This window comes from Tasmannia lanceolata, unplaced genomic scaffold (genome assembly GCF_043159265.1).
Source record: "Tasmannia lanceolata isolate RefF3 unplaced genomic scaffold, GAP_Taslan_0.1 ptg000018l, whole genome shotgun sequence".
Lineage (NCBI taxonomy): Eukaryota > Viridiplantae > Streptophyta > Magnoliopsida > Canellales > Winteraceae > Tasmannia > Tasmannia lanceolata.
The window spans coordinates 56,434,680-56,455,108 of record NW_027518695.1 but is presented as its reverse complement, the minus strand read 5'-3'; the positions used below and the strand labels follow the sequence as shown (position 1 = coordinate 56,455,108).

Here is a 20,429-nt window from a genome sequence, read left to right as displayed (position 1 = left end):
ACTCCCGACTACAAAAAAGAACCAAAACTTCCATTTCAGAGCATTCCTATCTACTTCGATGTATGCTGAATTTTTAAGACATTTTACAACTAATTTTGATAATACTTTTTAAAGCTCAAATCAGTAAATTTAGAGACTGACAATTTTGAGCTTTTCCACTTTAAAAGGTTCCAAAAAGGGGAATGGGAGTTCATTTGAGTAGGGCTTCATGTTAGAAGGTCTCCTTTTGAGTTAAAGAGACTACTAATAGTTTATAAACCAATTCCGTAAATCCCTCAAGTTGTCAATAGTGTATGAACCAGAACTACAATGTACACAATCTGTATACTTTCTAAACTTGAACATTTACTTAATTGGAAAGTATTGTACTTAGGATGAGATTAGTAACTTGTATTAGGAGAAATAGTCTCCATTTATTTTTTGGAGGTAGGAAGTCTAAATTTAGTAGTTTCATGATAGCTTTTTTTTATCTTCCGAGTTTTCTATGCAAAAACTAGTTTTAGTTACTTAAGTTTTAACAATTTAGAGCACAAAGGAGTTGCTTTTGGGTTGATTTAGAAAGTACTATTAGTCTAGAATTAGAAAGATATGGTTTACACCCTAGAAGAAGCTTCATGTGCTTGGGTTGGAAGCCATCTTTGGACGGCAGTTTTTCTACTCAAAGTGCTTGGGATACCATCCTCCATCACATTCCTTCATTCATATCATTCGGCTATTATATGCAAGTAGTTGAAGATCCGTGCGTTGCACGGGGACGGAAAACAAAGAAACAAACGAAAAAAAAGAGTTAAATGAAGCGAACGAAAAATATATATGTAGACCAAAAGCATTATAAATTTCCAACATATAAAACCTGCATAGATATGTATCCCTCATGGAAGAAGTGATTAATGTTGGGATAAATACCGGGAATATTAGCAGATCCTCTCCTTTTTCAAATAGCTTCGCAGGAAACGGTATATGTGTATTTGTAATAAAGGAAGGAGAAAACAAAAATATCGATAAAACGTAAACCAAAAACAAAGAAAAACAAAGAATCAAATGATAGAGAGACTACAATATCTATTTATCAAAAACAAAACATGCATATATATGTATCCCTTATGCAAGAAGTGATATTGTTTTATGGTTGTAGCATGTTTTTGAATGATAAAAAGTACAGTTATTATCCACAATGAAGAATTTCATATCTAATCGAGTTTCACATCAATAAATTAACTTAAAGTCATGTTCAAGCAAATCCTCTTCCAAAATGAACTAGTATTGCATAAAAATCCCGTCACAAACTACAAAAAAAAAGGAATTTGACCATAATTGGCCACTCAGTCACAAACTGAGAAAAAAAATATGAAAAATAGAATTAACTATCTTTCATCCTTTTCTTCACAAATCTCCCTCTCTTCAAAAAATAAGAAAAAGGCGTAAGAATAATACAAAACAAATAGCACCCTCAAGCATCCCAAATGAAAACTCAAACCCATCATAAGTAGGGTTGCAACTTGGGTCGCATCAACCCGGCCCGCATCAACCCGGCCCGAAAAAAGCATGGGTCGGGTTCGGTAAGGAGTTGGGTCGGGTTTAATTTTCCAAAGCCCGAGTGATTCTCAGGTCGGGTCGGTTTTAAAGGTGGAAAACCTGGCCCGACCCGAGAACCCGCTTTCTTCCCTTTTTTAATATTATAAAATAATACTTATGAGTTATAACTTCCGCCTCTCTCTAAGTTACTGACCCGGCTCCTCACTTTCTAACTTCCGCCTCCGGCCTTCGTCTCCCCTCCTCACTACCTCAGCTGGACGGGAACTGAATCGCCTCCGGCCTCAGCTTAAACCAAGGTCTCTCTCTCTCTCTCTCTCTCTCTCTCTCTCTCTGAGCAGAAGCAAGAAGGGCATTTTCTGGTTTTTTTTTCAGCCCAAAGTTTTTGCCAAGAACCTGAACCTAATCAGGTTCAGGTTACACCAATACCACCACCACAAACCCCCTCTCTATCTCACTATATTTTTTTTGGACAATTTCAGATTTGATGTTTTAGGCTTTTCTAACATGTGGGTTTTGATTTGGGTTTGGGAATAGGGTTCATATTCTTCCAGATTTGGGTTTGAGATTAGGGTTCCTTCGAAATTAGCCCACGAATAAAAAAGAACCCTTTGAGATAAACGACCTCCTCTCTCAACTCATTTTAGTTGTTCAAGTGTCCGAATCTAATAGTATCAGGTACACATCTTTAAATTCCTTTTTGGCAAGGTTCTCAGTCCTGATTCTTTTTTTTTATCTCATCTCTATTAATTTCTTTATATCTCATCTTTGATACTAGGTGGAGTATCCTTCAGATTGGGCAAAAGATTATGATACTTTTTTTACGAATTTTATATCTATTGCAACTTGAAGGAATATTTGCAGATATCAACTGACCAATTTCCGTTGAAACCCGACCCGGCCCAATCCGACCCGAAAAACTACCTCGGGCAGGGCCGGGTTTAAGAATCTCGAGTTTTCCAAAAAAACAAACCCGACCCGACCCGAGAAAGTACTTTCTCGGGTAGGGTAGGGTTTTAGAAAACCCGACCCGCCCGACCCGAGTTGCAACCCTAATCATAAGTAACCCACTTAGTATCAAAATAATACAATTTCCTTCTCAGTGAACACACCATGTCATGGGCATCCTCTTGGATGAGAGAGAGGGGCTAAACCTCCATGCTTTTCTAGAAAAGAGAACAACAGTGTGTTGCAATGAGTAATAACATCATCTAAAGCCTAATTCCCAATTTCAACGAACCACTGATCATGTTTTCTCCTATTTAAACTTTCTTTGATTTTTCCAAGTAATATATGTTTTATATAGATGGCCTTCTCAGTTGACTTCCAAAGATACTTAGTTCACTATCCTCAAATATTGGGCTACCTCTCGTCACATTTCAGTGGGGTTCATCATTAAGGCAATGCTTCCATTATATTGAACACATTATGATAGTATCCTTTACATTTTTATGATGTTTTGACGCTTTTTTCCTGATTTAGTTCTCTTTTTTGTGATTTTTGTATGGAAATAGAATAACTTGCATGTTCCGCATCCTATATATATATATATATATATATATATATATATATATATATATAGAGGAAAGTGTTGGTGAGCTTAAGCTCACCAAACTTATGGTGAGCATAAGCGCCCAATCATATTGGGGCCTACTTTGTTAGCATGATCCAAAGCATTCATTTGAAAGGCCCTTACATAGATGGGGTGTGTACCAAAAATCAGCTCCATAGGATCATCCTAACCCATCCATTTGTGGAGGTCAAAATGGACAGACATTATTTGTCCACAAATCTGCCCATTTTTGTCCTCCACAAATGGAGGGGTTAGGATGATCCTATGGAGCTGATTTTTGGTACACACCCTATCTATGATAGGGCCTTGCAAATGAATGGTTTGGATCACCACAGAAAATGTGGGACCCATGCGATTGAGGCGCTTAAGCTCACCATAAGTTTGGTGAGCTTAAGCTCACCAACACTTTCCTCTATATATATATATATATGGAGGAAACTGTTGGTGCGCTTAAGCTCACCAAACTTATGGTGAGCTTAAGCGCTCAATCACAAGGGGGCCCACTTTGTTAGGATGATCCAAAGCATTCATTTGAAAATCCCTTACATAGATGGGGGGTGTACCAAAAATCAGCTCTATAGGATCATCCTAACCCCTCCATTTGTGAAGGACAAAATGGACAGACACAAATCTGCCCATTTTTTGTCCTCCACAAATGGAGGGGTTAGGATGATCCTATGGAGCTGATTTTTGGTACACCCCCTATCTATCATAAGGCCTTGCAAATGAATGGTTTGGATCACCACAGAAAATGTGGGACCCATGTGATTGGGGAGCTTAAGTGCACCATAAGTTTGGTGCGCTTAAGCTCACCAACAGTTTCCTCATATATATATATATATATATATATATATATATATATATATATGAAGTTCTGTTTTTTTGCTATTTAATAAGATACGACGTGCAGATTTTTAGGAAAGTGACTTTTGGAATTCCTACTCTACGTAGATACGAACAACTTTCGGAATTCTAACTTTTGAAATTCGGCATACAGAAGGGTGCCACGTGGCCACAACGTTGCGTGTAAATTCCAAACGGGGATGCATTTACAAGGGGGAGATTTTATTACTTAATTTATAGAGAAAAATCGGGAAACGAAAGAAATAATAGTAGGCTATATTGTAGGGCGGGATATCAGGCACGATTTTATTTCACCGTATGCATTTTGAAATATCTATCTTTTTTTGGAAATATTAAAGAGTAACGTGGTTTGAAGGATATTAAAGAGTTACGTGGAATATTAAAGAGTTACCATTTTTTTTAAAATTGCATATCTATCTTTTTTTGGAAATAATAAAGAGTATCGTGGTTTGAAGGATATTTGCGGGATATAGGAGGGGTTGCCACGTGGCAGCACCATAGCTTATAGGATTCAGCTTTATATATATATATATATATATATATATATATATGAGGAAAGTGTTGGTGAGCTTAAGCGCCTCAATCACGTGGGTCCCACATTTTCTGTGGTGATCCAAACAAAGTAGGCCCCAATGTGATTGGGCGCTTAAGCTCACCATAAGTTTGGCGAGCTTAAGCTCACCAACACTTTCCTCATATGAGGGCCCTTCAAATGGGTACACACCCCATCTATGTAAGGGCCTTTCAAATGAATGCTTTGTATCATCCTAACAAAGTAGGCCCCAATGTGATTGGGCGCTTAAGCTCACCAACACTTTCCTCATATATATATATATATATATATACATAGAGAAAACGGTTCCTACACATGTGTAGAGAGTTCTCTACACACTAGCTTAAAATACAGTGGGGGCCCACATTGTTTGGGTGATCCAAGCCATCCATTTTAAAGGCCCTTACATAGATAGGGTGTCTACAAAAAATCAGATCCATAGGATCGTCCCAACCCTACGATTTGTGGAGGTAAAATGGATGTCTTTAAACCTTCACAAATTAGTCCATTTTTTGCCTCCAGAGTTCGAATGGTTAGGATGATCCTATGGATCTGATTTTTTGTGGACACCCTATCTATGTGAGGGCCTTAAAAATGAATGGTTTGGATCACCCAAATAATGTGGCCCCCACTGTATTTTAAGCTAGTGTGTAGATAACTTATCTACACATGTGTGTAGGAACCGTTTTCTCATATATATATATATATATATATATATATATATATATATATATATTATTTTTTTATTTTTATTTTTATTTTTTTTTGAAATGGCAATATATTGGAAGAATGGAACCGAGATGGTCCAAAAAAATACAAAGAAAAGAAAACTTACATCAAAAAAGACTAAAAATACATTTCCTAGAGGGAGATGATCAAACCATTCCAAACCCTCTTTATGGACCGCCGATCTCACAAGGGAATCAGCTTCACCATTGGCTGATCTTCTAACAAATTTAAACACTATGGATGAACCTGAAACAAGGTCGGCGATTTCCTCAAAGAAGCTAAGAAAGCGCCACGGAGATGCAATCTTCCCAAATAGCCAACTGATTACGTTAGAAGAATCACCTTCCACAATCACCTTATCGAACATATCCCTACTCAGACGATGTATACCTTGGAAAGCCGCTTTAACTTCTGCTTCAGATGAGTCGCTTCTACCAATTGGGCCAGCAAAAGCCCAAGACACCACCCCTGCAGAATTCCTAGCAAGTCCACCAATACCTGCCGGATCCGGATTACCCAAACTAGACCCGTCAAAGTTTATTTTCAAATACCCTTCAGGAGGAGCCTCCCATCTTTGAACTATCTTCTATCTCCTCACCCCTTCCCAACACACAATTCTCCAACCTTCTCATAAATCAAAAGCTGAAACAAATTGAAACTGAGGAAGATCCTTTGCCCAAAAAATCACCAAAGCAATAATTTTCATAAATAACCAGTAAGTTGACTTAGCCACTCCCTTAAAAACTCGCGAATTTCTTTCTTTCCAAATCACCCATCACAAAGCTATCAAACACAGCTTCCAAAGCAATTTCCCTTTCTTCTTCCAAGGCACAAAATCCCAACTTAACACTAGTTCTGGTATAGAGTTTGGAAAAATCCAGCAGCTACCAAACCTATCCAGAATGAGGCCCCAAATCTCCCTTGCAACCTTGCAATGAATAAACAGATGATCAATAGATTCACCATCTTCCATACAAAGCGAACAATAATCTACCAGCCACAATCCCCTTCTTCTAAAAAGGAATTTCCAAACATCAGCTGCGAGAGGAGAGCCTGAAGCATGCACCAACCAAGAGTAAAATGACTTCACAGAGAAGAAGCCGGATGGATCCCAGATCCAAATTCTTTTATCCACCCACTTCTTTTTATATAGCAATTCTCAATCAAAAAAGGTAACCGAGAAATGGATTTTAACTCCCTGTCAAAAAAATTCCTTCTGAAGCTAGGCTTCCAAACCACCTTGGTGTCCACCCTCTCAAAACAATCACACACCAACACATCTTTCTTCAAAGCCGCCGAGAACAAATCAGGAAAAAGAGTCTTCAAGGGTTCCTCAGAGCACCAAGCATCCACCCAAAATTTTATACGATCCCCTTTGTAAACTTTAAACTGAATACCCTCCCCAAATCTTTGCTTGAACCTCAAAATGTTTCGCCAAACAGGCCCACCTTTTTTACTATATGAATCGTCCGAGCACCAATTCCCATTTAAAAAGCCATATTTGCTACCAATCACCTTTACCCACAAAGAAGATTGTTCCATACCAAAACGCCAAAGCCACTTTCCCAACAATGCACGGTTGAACTCTCCCAAATCCAGCAGATACCAAACCTATCCAGAATGAGGCCCCAAATCTCCCTTGCAACCTTGCAATGAATAAACAGATGATCAATAGATTCACCATCTTCCATACAAAGCGAACAATAATCTACCAGCCACATTCCCCTTCTTCTAAGAAATTCAATGGTCTGAATCCTCCCCCAGCATACTGCCCAACCAAAAAAGGAAACTGATGGAGGCCCAAGGAATTTCCAAACATTAGCTGCGAGAGGAGAGCCTGAAGCATGCACCAACCAAGAGTAAAATGACTTCACAGAGAAGAAGCCGGATGGATCCCAGATCCACATTCTTTTATCCACGTCACTTCTTTTTATATAGCAATTCTCAATCAAAAAAAGTAACCGAGAAATGGAGTTTAACTCCCTGTCAAAAACATTCCTTCTGAAGCTAGGCTTCCAAACCACCTTGGTGTCCACCCTCTCAAAACAATCACACACCAACATATCTTTCTTCAAAGCCGCTGAGAACAAATCAGGAAAAAGAGTCTTCAAGGGTTCCTCAGAGCACCAAGCATCCACCCAAAATTTTATATGATCCCCGTTGTAAACTTTAAACTGAATACCCTCGTCAAATCTTTGCTTGAACCTCAAAATGTTACAGTTCCACCTTTTTTACTATATGAATCGTCCGAGCACCAATTCCCATTTAAAAAGCCATATTTGCTACCAATCACCTTTACCCACAAAGAAGATTGTTCCATACCAAAACGCCAAAGCCACTTTCCCAACAATGCACGGTTGAACTCTCCCAAATCCAGCAGATACCAAACCTATCTAGAATGAGGCCCCAAATCTCCCTTGCAACCTTGCAATGAATAAACAGATGATCAATAGATTCACCATCTTCCATACAAAGCGAACAATAATCTACCAGCCACATTCCCATTCTTCTAAGAAATTCAATGGTTTAAATCCTCCCCCAGCAGACTGCCCAACCAAAAAAGGAAACTGATGGAGGCCCAAGGAATTTCCAAACATTAGCTGCGAGAGGAGAGCCTGAAGCATGCACCAACCAAGAGTAAAATGACTTCACAGAGAAGAAGCCGGACGGATCCCAAATCCAAATTCTTTTATCCACTCCACTTCTTTTTATATAGCAATTCTCAATCAAAAAAAGTAACCGAGAAATGGAGTTTAACTCCCTGTCAAAAAAATTCCTTCTGAAGCTAGGCTTCCAAACCACCTGGGTGTCCACCCTCTCAAAACAATCACACACCAACACCTCTTTCTTCAAAGCCGCCGAGAACAAATCAGGAAAAAGAGTGTTCAAGGGTTCCTCAGAGCACCAAGCATCCACCCAAAATTTTATATAATCCCCTTTGTAAACTTTAAACTGAATACCCTCCTCAAATCTTTGCTTGAACCTCAAAATGTTTTGCCAAACAGTCCCACATTTTTTACTATATGAATCGTCCGAGCACCAATTCCCATTTAAAAAGCCATATTTGCTACCAATCACCGTTACCCACAAAGAAGATTGTTCCATACCAAAACGCCAAAGCCACTTTCCAAACAATGCACGGTTGAACTCTCTCAACTTTCTTATCCCTAGACCACCATTCTTTATCGGCATACAAACGTTTTCCCACTTCACTAAGGGTATACCACCCTTACTATTGGCACCTCCCCAAAGAAATCTTCTTTGAATCTGTTCTATTCTCAACACTACACTAACCGGGCAATTGAACAAAGATAAGTAATACACTGGTATATTAGCTAACACTGCTTTGACCAAGATGAGTCTCCCCCCCTTAGAAACAAGATTTCTCTTCCAAGTTTCCAACCGACTTTCTATCCTTTCCACTATAGGAGTCCAGAGCGCTTTTCCAGGTTTTCCCACCCCCAATGGAAGCCCTAAATACAAGGAAGGCAGGGAATCCAGCCTACACCCCATCACCTTAGCAAACTCATCAGCTTCGGAAGGGGGAAGATTAATAGCAAACAAGCTAGATTTTCTAAAATTTGATCTTTGACCAGTAACCAATTCATAGCATCTTAGAGTAGCCTTCAAATTTAATATCATCTTCCTATCAGAGGCACAGAAAAGAATGGTATTGTCAGCAAATTGCAGAAGAGAAACTTCCACTCTATCACATCCAATAACAAAACCTTCCAGCAGACCCAAGCAACAACCTTTACTCATCAACCTACTAAGAGTTTCCGCAATGATAACAAAAAGAAAAGGAGAAAGGGGATCCCCTTGCCTTAAACCCCGAGAAGACTTGAAAAAACCTTTTGGAGAACCACTTACCAAGATGGAAAACCACGCAGAGGAAACACACTTGCTCATCCAACCTCTCCACCGATTTCCAAAACCCATTCTTCCAAGCAGAAAATCTAAGCAATCCCAATCCACTCTATCATAAGCTTTCTCCATGTCTAACATACATAGCACACCTCCAGCTGCACTTTTCGAGTAAGATTCGATAACTTCATTTGCGATTAAAGAACAATCCAAAATTTGCCTCTTACTGACAAACGCACTTTGACTATCCGAGATAATATGGGGTAAGACCACTTTAATTCTATCAACTAACACCTTAGCCAATAGCTTGTACAAGCACCCCACCAAGCTTATTGGCCGAAAATCAGTCACCTTAGTAGCACCTTTGATCTTGGGTATTAAAGTTATAAAAGTAGCCCATGTGCCTCGGTCAAGAGTCAACCCCTCATAGAAGTCTCTAAAGAATCTTAGAATATCACATTTCACAACCGGCCAGCAAACTTGGAAGAAAGCTAGGCAAAAACCATCGGGTCCAGGAGCTTTATCTTTAGGCATCGAAAAAAGACCTCTTTCAACTTCCTCTTCTGCAAACGGTTGTTCCAGATTTGAGCTAACCTCCAGATTCAAACTCTTAAACTCCACTTCTTCAGGAATAGGGCGAAGAACTCCTTCTGAAGCATACAGAGCAGAATAAAAGTCTACTATGGCTGAAGATACCTCTTCCTTAGAGCTAATTAAAGCACCATTTACTGAAATAGACTCAATTCTGTTCGACCTCCTTCGAGCACTAGCCATCGCATGAAAATAAGCAGTATTCTTATCACCCTCCACCAGCCATTTTTCCCTTGATTTTTGCCTCCAAGATATTTCCTCCTGCAGCAATAGCCCTTTGTGTTCCTGTTTAACATTCCCTAACCCCTGCCAATCTTCCGCAGAGCTTAAACCACACTCCTCCAAAGCGATTAATTTTGTTATCCTATTTGCCAACCAAAACTTTCTACTATTTACCTGCTGATTTTGCTCCTTAGACCATTCTTTTAACTTGATTTTAACAAACCTAAGCTTTTTCCCAATCACCACATCCGCCGGGCCCTCAAAACTGCATGAGACCACCAACTCCCTAATCTATCCTCCATCTGGGGGAAACTAAGCCAAGCCAACTCAAATCGAAAAGGGGGAGGACCCCACGACTCAAGATGAGGGTCAAGAAGAAGGGGACAGTGATCCGAAACCGAATGCACCAATGCTTTCTGAGAGCTGTCAGAAACTAAATTCAGCCATCCTGAGCACATAAGAAATCTATCCAGACGACTCCGACTAGGACCTCTGGACCACGTGAAGGAAGCACCCGCTAAAGGAAGATCGATTAGCTCAAACTTTGCCACAAAATCAGCAAAGGCTTTGATCTGAGAATTGGTTCTTACACAACCTAATCTTTCCCCTACTTTCATAATCTCATTGAAATCACCCCCAATGCACCACGGCAGAGAACAAGCATCTCTGACCTTCTCCAGTTCCTTCCAAAACAGAGCCTTTTCCACTCGAAGAACCGGACCATAAACTCCGGAGAACAACCACATCGAATTATCTGCCTCCTTTTTCAAAGCAGTCAACAGAGAATACCTTCCTATCCATTCCTCCTGCTTTTTCCAAACGTTCTCATTCCAAGCTACAAGAATACCACCTGAGGCACCATTAGATCCTACAAAGGAAAACTCCCACTCAGTCCGAATCCCCAACCCTCTAAGATCTCCCCTATTAACTGACTCCATTTTGGTTTCTTGCAAGCAGATGAGATCCGGCTTAATCTTCTTAACCAGCTCCTTAACTTGAATTCTTTTGTCCTGATGATTCAGGCCATTGACATTCCAAGATACAATCTTCATTATAAATCTAACTTGGTAGACGGCTTCCCCTTCCTCCCGCTAGGTTTTCTTTTTTGCATATCACTAGAAACCCCGTCCCCTACCAATAGGGGTGGTTATTCGGTTATAATCGAACCGAAATAACCGAAATTTGATAACCGAAATAATTTCGGTTATCAAATTTCGGTAACCGAAACCGAACCGAAATTTTTAAAAACCGAACCGATTAAAAATTCGGTTATTCGGTTATAACCGAATAAACCGAATAACCAAATAGTGGGAGAAAAAGAGGGAAAAAAGCTAAATCTTTGTTTCGATCGGAGGGCTAGGATCATCCAATTGAAATGATTTTTTGAGCACAACCTAATTAAGTTGTGATCAATCAAATGGACGGTTTTGATCATCCTTTGGAGTGCCATATCACACTTTTTTTTGAAAAAATAATGGTTTTTTATGATTATTTCGGTTAACCGAATTTTTTTTGGAGATAACCGAATAACCGAATTGCCAAAAAAAAAAAACGAAACTTAACCGAAACGGAAAAAAACCGAACCGAACCGACCGAACCAATTCGGTTCGGTTATTCGGTTTTAACCGAATAATGAACACCCCTACCTACCAAATCATTACCAAAGTTAATGTCCATCCTCAGCTTCTGAAGTTCCCTGATCTTCCTCCTTGAAGACTCGATAGGACCCTTACGCAAAGACTCTTGTTCCTTTGAATCCCTTAACTCAGCGCTTTTAATGTCAGATATGAAATCCTCCACCGACCCAGCATAAACCAATCCCAGATTCTTGCTAACTCCCAGAATATGAGACACCACACCATCAATGTCCTCCATATTAACGACCTCCCCGACTTCATCCCCAGATAACCCTTCCACCGTCTCCGAACAAGCCTTCAAAGGCTTTATTTGAATATCTTATGAAACACTATCTGATTCCGCATCCAGTTTTTCTGGGCTACTTGCTACTTTACCCCCAAAAACCACCACAAGTGAAGAATCGCCAAATAGTATCCCCAATTGGAACTTCAACTTTCTCCAGAAAGGGCTTCAGAGGCTGCTTTGGAGAAACAGGCATGACACCGTCTGTATTCTTTTCCATATTTGCAGATAAAATTATTCCTTTGTCGCGACAAGATCTCTTCTTTCTACAGTAACTTAGCCCCGACTTTGGCTTAGGACAGCCCTCGATCCTTCTTAGCTCCCTAGCCTCAGATGGATAACTATACCGAACCATAATTCCTTTAAAATTATTTACCATTTCCGAAAGACAAACCTGCTCCACTGATTTGTCTAAAAAATACTTCCGAGATTCAAAGAGACCACCCCTACTTGCTTAAAAACCGAAGGATCGATACATTCTCTTATCACCATAGCCCTGGATGCCAAGCAGACACTAAAACCGAAAAATTCCAGGGACTCCGAGGAACCCTCAATGAGCAGAACATCATCCCTCTGTAGTCTATCCACCTCCACAGAGATATCCTCCTCTGAAACTGATTCAAAATCTAGATGCCTAACCACATCCGCCAGTTCTTCAGAAAGATCTTCAAGCTCCGTGCTACAACCGTGGGATAATGTCTTTGATCTTAAAGACTTTACCTCAGGCGAGAACAAAAGACAAGCAACAGGAAAAAGGGCATTCCATTCCACTCGTAAAGAGTAATTGATTAGACAGGAATGGAATTGAGATCCCAATACTCGAGTAACCCTCAGGGGATTCCAAAGCACCCCATACGCCACACCGACCCACAGGCCCAAAAATAGATGGAGAGGGTCCACCCCTAACCCTCTCCGGAAGATGGGCCACCTCCCTTCGTCCGGAAACCACTGAGGGCGATTGGGAGCCCACCATCCCAGACCCACCACCACCACCAAGCTCCTGATCCACTTCCCAAAAAGGATTAAGGATTTCTTCAATAGAGCCCACCTCCCGCAGCCCATTCGGACTTATACTTAGATCCATCTCCCGATGAAATTTAAAAAAGTCCTCTGAAGAAGATCTTGGAGAAAGCGCCTCATAAATATCCATATAGCTGTTAATACGGCAAGTGGGGTCCACTAGATCTGATGAGACAGGCCTAAAGTCACACACACTCCGCCATCTGTACTCTATGGGAGACAGGCTATTTTGAAATTCAAAATTTCCGCCAGATGTTAGAGGGCTATCCTGCGCCCCATGCAGCGCAGGATAGCATTCAATGCTAACGTAAACTCCTTCTTCCACTCTGGGCACCTCTGCAACCTGAGAATCATCATCATTCAAAAACCCCTCCTCCGACCCACCACCAAGACCCTCGCTACTATGACCTCCTTCCGAAGCTCCCACCTCAAAAAAAACATCATCGTCCAAACCCTTGCCCGACAAACTGTCCTCATCTACAACCACATTCCCCACCTCCTCCACCATCCTTACGCTCACCCACCTAACTGCACCATCCAGAGAGACTTGGATAGGTACTTCCTTATTTATCACCCCAACTGTAGAAATAAGCACTTTTGCAAGAGAGTACCCCTCCCCAGCCTGGCACGACTGGTCCAACTCCACCACTCTTCCAACTTTCTCCCCAATCCTACTAAAATTTTCCTCACACCAAGCCTGAGGTGGCACAGCTTCAACACTCCACCAGTGTGCACTCCCTTCCGGACTAAATTTTTCTCCCCAAAGTAAAAGTTCAGAAAAGGAGAATTAATTGCCTCTGTCCAGACATTAATTAAATTTTGTCTGTCAGCTCCTATCTGGGCAGAGATCAGAACCTCCATTGCTGATATTTTGTGAACAATAACTTCACAATTAATATCCTTCCTGCTACTCAACCAATTTTCCAACGCTTTTAAATCACCTGACCACCCTTGTTTGATCCTTCCCCAAAAACCTAAATCAACATTACTTATAGACTTCAGAGGAACAGCTTCCAGGTTATAAGATAGCCCCTCGAATGAGAGAGGATCCACACAATCAACACCTAAATTTTGAGAAGGCTCTTCCCGATCTACTTCCATCCCAACGAAGTTTTCTACCACCGGAGTTACCCTTGGTGAGGGGAAAAATTAAAATCAAAACCTGACCATATTTTCTTACACTCCCAGCAAACCTTTCTTCTCTGAAAGTTCCTAAAACCACATCTACAACATCTCCAGTCCCCAAAGGCTTCTTGCATTCTTCGCCTCGCTACCCTTTCAATTCTTTTAGTTCTCTTGTCCTTCACCAAAGACCAGTGGTTCTCAGTGGGGGTTCTGTAGACAAGATTACCTCCTAAAGGGACCGCATTTGCTCCAGTGGCTCTTTGGATAGGATTTCCCCCTAAAGGGATCAAGTTTGCACCAGTGGCCACCCCTACGGGAAACCAACCTTCTACTCGAAACCCTCCAGGACTAGCAAAAGATCTAAGTCCACCTCTCCTCATAAAGAAAAAGCCACACAACCACTCCTCAAATCAAAAAAAATGTGCAGGTCACTAGACAGGAGAAATCCACCAGACTCCGGCTCCGATATCCACGATGACACCGAGACGGAAAATGAAACAGAAGAGGAGTACGATGAGCCCTACGTGTACGACGTAGAAACCTCTACATCAGAAACTTCAGCAACCAGGTCGGAGATGGAAGAAATCGAGGCTGTAATGGAGAGAACTAGGGAAGGTGACCAAGCCACACCGAGTAGAACTCGCTTGAGAAGAACCCCCTCTCCACTTCCACCCAACTCCGAATCTCTCCGAGCCGCTTACCAGGCACCCATCAATCGCCGAAGAAGAAGATCACCACGCCCTCTAAGTCCCATGGCATTCATAGATCTTTCTACAGATTCTTCCTCATATTAAGCTCTCTTTTTTTTAGGTTCAGATAATCACTGACTTTGTGCTGAGTCAACGATGGGAGTGGCTAAGTCAACTTACTGGTTATTTATGAAAATTATTGCTTTGGTGATTTTTTGGGCGAAGAGTCTTCCTCAGTTTCAATTTGTTTCAGCTTTTGATCTATGGGAAGGTTGGAGAATTGTGTGTTGGGAAAGGGTGAGGAGAGAGAAGATAGTTCAAAGATGGGAGGCTTCTCTTGAAGGGTATTTGAAAATAAACTTTGACGGGTCTAGTTTGGGTAATCCGGGTCCGGCAGGTATTGGTGGACTTGCTAGGAATTCTGCAGGGGTGGTGTCTTGGGCTTTTGGTGGCCCAATTGGTAGAAGCGACTCATCTAAAGCAGAAGTTAAAGTGGCTTTCCAAGGTATACATCGTCTGAGTAGGGATATGTTCGATAAGGTGCTTGTGGAAGGTAATTCTTCTAACGTAATCAGTTGGCTATCTGGGAAGATTGCACCTCCGTGGCGCTTTCTTAGCTTCTTTGAGGAAATCGCCAACCTTGTTTCAGGTTCATCCATAGTGTTTAAATTTGTTAGAAGATCAGCCAATGGTGAAGCTGATTCCCTTGCGAGATCGGGGGTCCATAAAGAGGGTTTGGAATGGTTTGATCATCTCCCTCCGTGAAATGTATTTCTAGTTTTTTTTTATGTAATTTTTCTTTTCTTTGTATTTTTTGGACCATCTCGGTTCCATTCTTCCAATATATTGCCATTTCAACAAAAAAAAAAGAGAGCTAATGATACCAAAAATATAAAGATATAAAGAAGTCCAGAGATTAGAAGGACTTTTTTTCTTTCTTTTTTTTTTGCAATCTAATCAGATGAAGAAATGCTACAATAATCAAATACCAATTGAAAATTAAAAGATCCATCTATACCATACAGAAAGTTCAACAGCAGGCTAAATCTAAATAATATGGTTTTTCGGTAAATTAGATGTAACTAAATCCTAAAGGGAAATGATATTCCACCCCCCTCTTAAACGGATAAAATCCCCCCCATTGTTTATGTGAGAACAGTTCACTGGATGAGGATAAATTCACCCCCTTTAACGTTTTTGTTTGCCTTGAAAACTTAACGAAAAACGTTAAAAGGGGGATTATGATTAATATAGAGGGATATCAACCTAAATTGAAAGTGCCTCATGATAAAAATTGAACAGGGTTGGTCCTTTTTTCTTCTTCTTTTTTATGGGTAAGATGGGTTAGGAATACCCCTATTAGTGCGTTAATTACATCCGAATGTACAGAACTCTAGAGGAGTCATCAACAATGATTTCAAAAAAAGGTTAGGGAAAGAGATGAACAGGTAGAGTGTCTCCTTTGCAAGGTCAATCTTGTTTGCATAGGTAAAAAATCAAATATAATCTATATCAAATATTAAGAAAGGTGCTTACCTCTTGGAAAAGGAGAAGAACTCTGGCTTCTATTACTAATGCCGGTACTTCTGAGAAATGAAGAGAAAGTGAAAGGCTATTAGTAGTGGCCTAGAAATTGGATGATTTCAAAATCAAGTGAATACGCATAATGGAAAGTTGAAGTATCGACCATCTCGGTCCCCTTTTAACTACAATAAAATTGGCTACCATTGAAAAAAAAAATCAATCATGTCTACAATCAACTTCTAGAACACTTTTTTTTTTCTCAGTCCCCTGTTTTTCTTCTTGTCACCAACTCTGAAGGTTATCTAATAGAGTGCAGGAGTTAGCAAATAAAGTCAAGCTACAATGCAGATAAGTAGTAGCATGCAGAAACTGACAACCAAAATATAAAGGATGCCAAGATAGATCCATAGGTTCGCAAATGATGTAGTCTCTAATTATTATACTAATGCATGTGATGAAAATTATCTTCTGGCACTGATGACGTGACAGTGGTTGTAGAGGGTATCTCAGGCCTAACAAAACACAAACTGCATGAAGGGCTTACATCATGGAGAAAATTTGTAGTCAAACATGAACACATTTTCAAAAGTATCATAAGCAAAGAAGCAACAAATAATGATCATGGTGTATAGACCCATGTTTTATTCCAGTTATTTTACTTCACTTTTTTTTTCCAAAACCACAAAATTCGATTTACAATTCCTCTCACAAATTTCTTTTGAAATCCACAAAAACCTTTGATCTTGGCATGCATATCAACAATAAATTAGAAATAACGAACAAAAAAAATCCACCGGATTTTCTTTCTTCTCCAAATTAAGAGGGAAATAATATGATTATGATTAGTATAGAGGGATATCCACATAAATTGAAGGTGCCTCTTGATAAAAATTGATCAAGGTTGGTTCTTCTTCTTCTTTCTGTGGTGTAAGCCATACTGTAGTTTTTGAAAAGTACTGGAGACCAATTAAAAACCAACTAAATTGACTACTATAAAAACTGAAATCACATTTACACTTCCTTGCCAATGAAGTTATTTATAATTCAAACACATATTCTGTATCACAAAGCTTATCTGCTGTTCAAGTCCTTGTGTATCCTAATTACTAACCACATATTTTGGTGAGAAGGTTTCTCTCCATGCCACAATTTTGTATGATTATAAATGATTACAAATTCTCTTTCATATGGTGGACCATGCCACAGATTGGATGACCTCACTGGTTCAACCAATTGCCTTCAAAAGAGTGGTTGATGACAAATCACAAACAATCTACCGTTATGGGTGACAATGAAGTTTTTTATAAATCTCACTTTCGCACAAATAAAAAAGGAAAGGAACACTTTATATCTTTCTATATTATGTAAGATGAAACGGGGGAGAAGGATTTAGGGGTGAAAGTAAGACTATACATAAAATAAATTGAGGAAGATAAATTACCGTCACTTCCTTACCTCTGCAAGTGCCAAAACCTTGAATAGAAGATGCAGTTTCTCTCTTCGAGCAATCAATGGGATAGTAGGAATGATGGAATGGTAGAGAAGTCAAAGAGATTGGAGAGAATTAGAAAGGAATTGGAACGAAGAAGGGAAGAGAAAACGTTCGGGCTGCCCTATTATTTTGGAAATAAATCAGGGATGAAATGGAAGGGAAGACAAAACGTTTGGGCGTCCCTATTACTTTGGAAATAATCTGTTTGGTTGCTTGTTTTGGGGGGGGGGAATCGCAGGAGTTTCAAATGCATGAGATCTCCCAGAGATCTCCCCAAAGCATGTTTGGTTGTCATTTACACCTTTGACTACTAGACAACTTCTGGACATCATTATTGGTTTTTATCCTAGGTGTCGCCTACGTGGCGGAGATGTTCCCTCCATAATCTTCTCTCCTTTTTTCACCAAAATGGAGAAATCTGTTGGGGGAATTAAGAGAAATTCTTGTCAAATTCTCTCTCTCTCTCTTACTTTTCTCTCTCTTCCACCTATATTTTGATAATGACGCCCTACATCTTCCTCTAATTTCCTCGTGCAACCAAACACTACTCGCAAATCTCCCTCCTAATATTCTCCCCATCTTCCATTCTTGTCTAATTCTCTTTTGACTTATTTTTCTCCTATTCTCCCAGCCATCTACAAGCAACCAAATTTTGGTGTTGTGTACACATATCCCGTCATATATGGTAACGTTTAATTATAAAGGCCATATTTTTAAAGGATACTAAAAACATTTGGTAACGTTTCGGAAGGAGATTTAATGTGACATTTGGGAACGTTTTGGAAGGAGATTTAATGGGATTTTCGGAATAAGAAAGGGCTCGAATCGTTTTGGAAACTAATCGGCATCATTCCTATCGAATCTGTTTGTATAAGGCTTTTGGACGGAAGTTTTTGCAAAGCAAAATTCCACGTTAGAAATTAAATGCCAAGTAGATTCGATGGGGAAGGGGAGGGCCGCTACATCAGCGGTGAATAGCAAACCCCCCTTCCTCTTTATATAGATATAGATACTAGTTGCAGACCGGGCGGACCCAAAAAGAAAGATTTGTAATTTTTTGTTCAAAGAAAAAAAAAAAAACATTCATAAAATATAAATTTTCAACAGAATTAAGATGGCATAAGAAATCCATCCGAAGAAGATAGGATATATATCTTGAACAAAAAATAATGAATAATTGAAATATATAACAAATTTAAGCCCAAAAACAAAGGAATTCATGATATTTCTCCAAACAAATCATGAATCTGAAACAAAATTAGAAATTAATAAGCTGAAAGGGGAAAATAAAAATGCTACTAAGGCATTAAAAAAACCTGAACGGTTGAAAGAAACAGGTTGCAATATTTTGCTACTATAGAGGCGAAGATTCATTGATATAACAGAAAAAGTTGACGTATAATTTCTAATCAACCATTCGGTGTTAAAAAACAAAGTCATACAGTAGCTGATCAACTTTCCAATCACTTTATTTTCAATCAAATGGCGGGATCCACTATATTATTGAGTGTTATACACACGCTGTTTGTATTATGAGTTTTTGTATGGTGTAACCATAGTATGATCAAAACAGTCCATTTTATGGGCCACCATGTAAATACGTTTTGCCTGGAAAATCATTTCCATATAATCAATTTCCGTACAGATTAGAACGGAGGCTATGGTGTAACCATAGGATGATGATCCAAACAGTCCATTTGACTGGCTACCATGTAAATATGTTTTGCCTGAAAATCATTTCCATAATAATCAATTTCAATTTCTATAGAGTAGATTGGAGGGCTAATAAGGAAAAAAATTAAAGAAGCGAAAAAACTTTTAGAAAGTAGAAAAGCAGAGAAGTGTAATTCTCAATGGAAATTCTCAATTTGGAAATGCAGGTTGTGATGAAAAAAGATGAACAAAACTTAAAATGTGAAATTAAGTGGGGATCCAATCATTTTAAGAAAATATGATTAGAATATTGAAATGTTGCAGCGAATCTTTGTTTTACCTTTGATGTTGGATCCAACGGATACATCCGATGAAGGTTGTCCTTTGGCATGTATCTTTTAGTTTTTTTTTTTTCTTAATTGAATCTTGCACAAAGTTTTTCCATACCGTTCTCTTCGAACCAAACAAAATGACTATGGTTCAAGGTATTAAATTTCGGACCCCACCGAAACCGAAATTTCAGCCGAAATCCTTAAATTTCGTAAAGTGGCTTGAAATTTCATTTTTTTTAGGCAAAAATTTTCGGTTTTTGGTAATTTCAGTTGAAATTTGGTAAAGGATTAAAAAATTAATTTTTTCTAAAAATTAGGAGAAACTACCGAGGCCGAAATTTCCGAAACTAGTTACATTTTGCCAATTTCGGATTTCGCCCATTTCGATTTCGGTCTTGGGCGAAATCCGAAATTTCGGATTTCGGCCGAAATTTAAAACCTTGCTATGGTTACAGTGCCCTGTGCCCGAAATTTAAAACCTTGCTATGGTTACAGTGGCCTATGATCTAGTGGTGCAACCTGTACAACGTCGTTTATTCAATAATGAGAAATGCAAATAAAATGGCCATATAGTAAATAGAATTTCTAAATGAAAATTAAAAGGACAGAAGAAGGGGTGCAAGTTTGGCCCTGTCAGCCCTGACCCGCCCTGAGCCCGAACAGGGTCAGGGCTGGATTTTCCAACCCTGTGGGTGGGTCAGGGTTCATTTTTTTAGACCCTGACTCAGGTCGGGTCGGATTCTGG

At 39.6% G+C, this 20,429-nt stretch overlaps 1 long non-coding RNA gene across 1 annotated transcript in view; it reads right to left on the bottom strand.

Annotated features, from left to right (window-relative positions):
• LOC143852041 (uncharacterized) overlaps window positions 1–17,897 on the bottom strand; it is a 47,640-nt gene extending 29,743 nt beyond the window's left edge. Inside the window, exons 1-2 of the long non-coding RNA XR_013236629.1 lie at window positions 17,649–17,897; window positions 16,220–16,269 (exon numbers count right to left, since the gene is read on the bottom strand). This is a non-coding gene — a long non-coding RNA (uncharacterized LOC143852041). The remainder of the gene's footprint in view (window positions 1–16,219; window positions 16,270–17,648) is intronic.
• Between the last annotated feature and the right edge of the window lie 2,532 nt (window positions 17,898–20,429).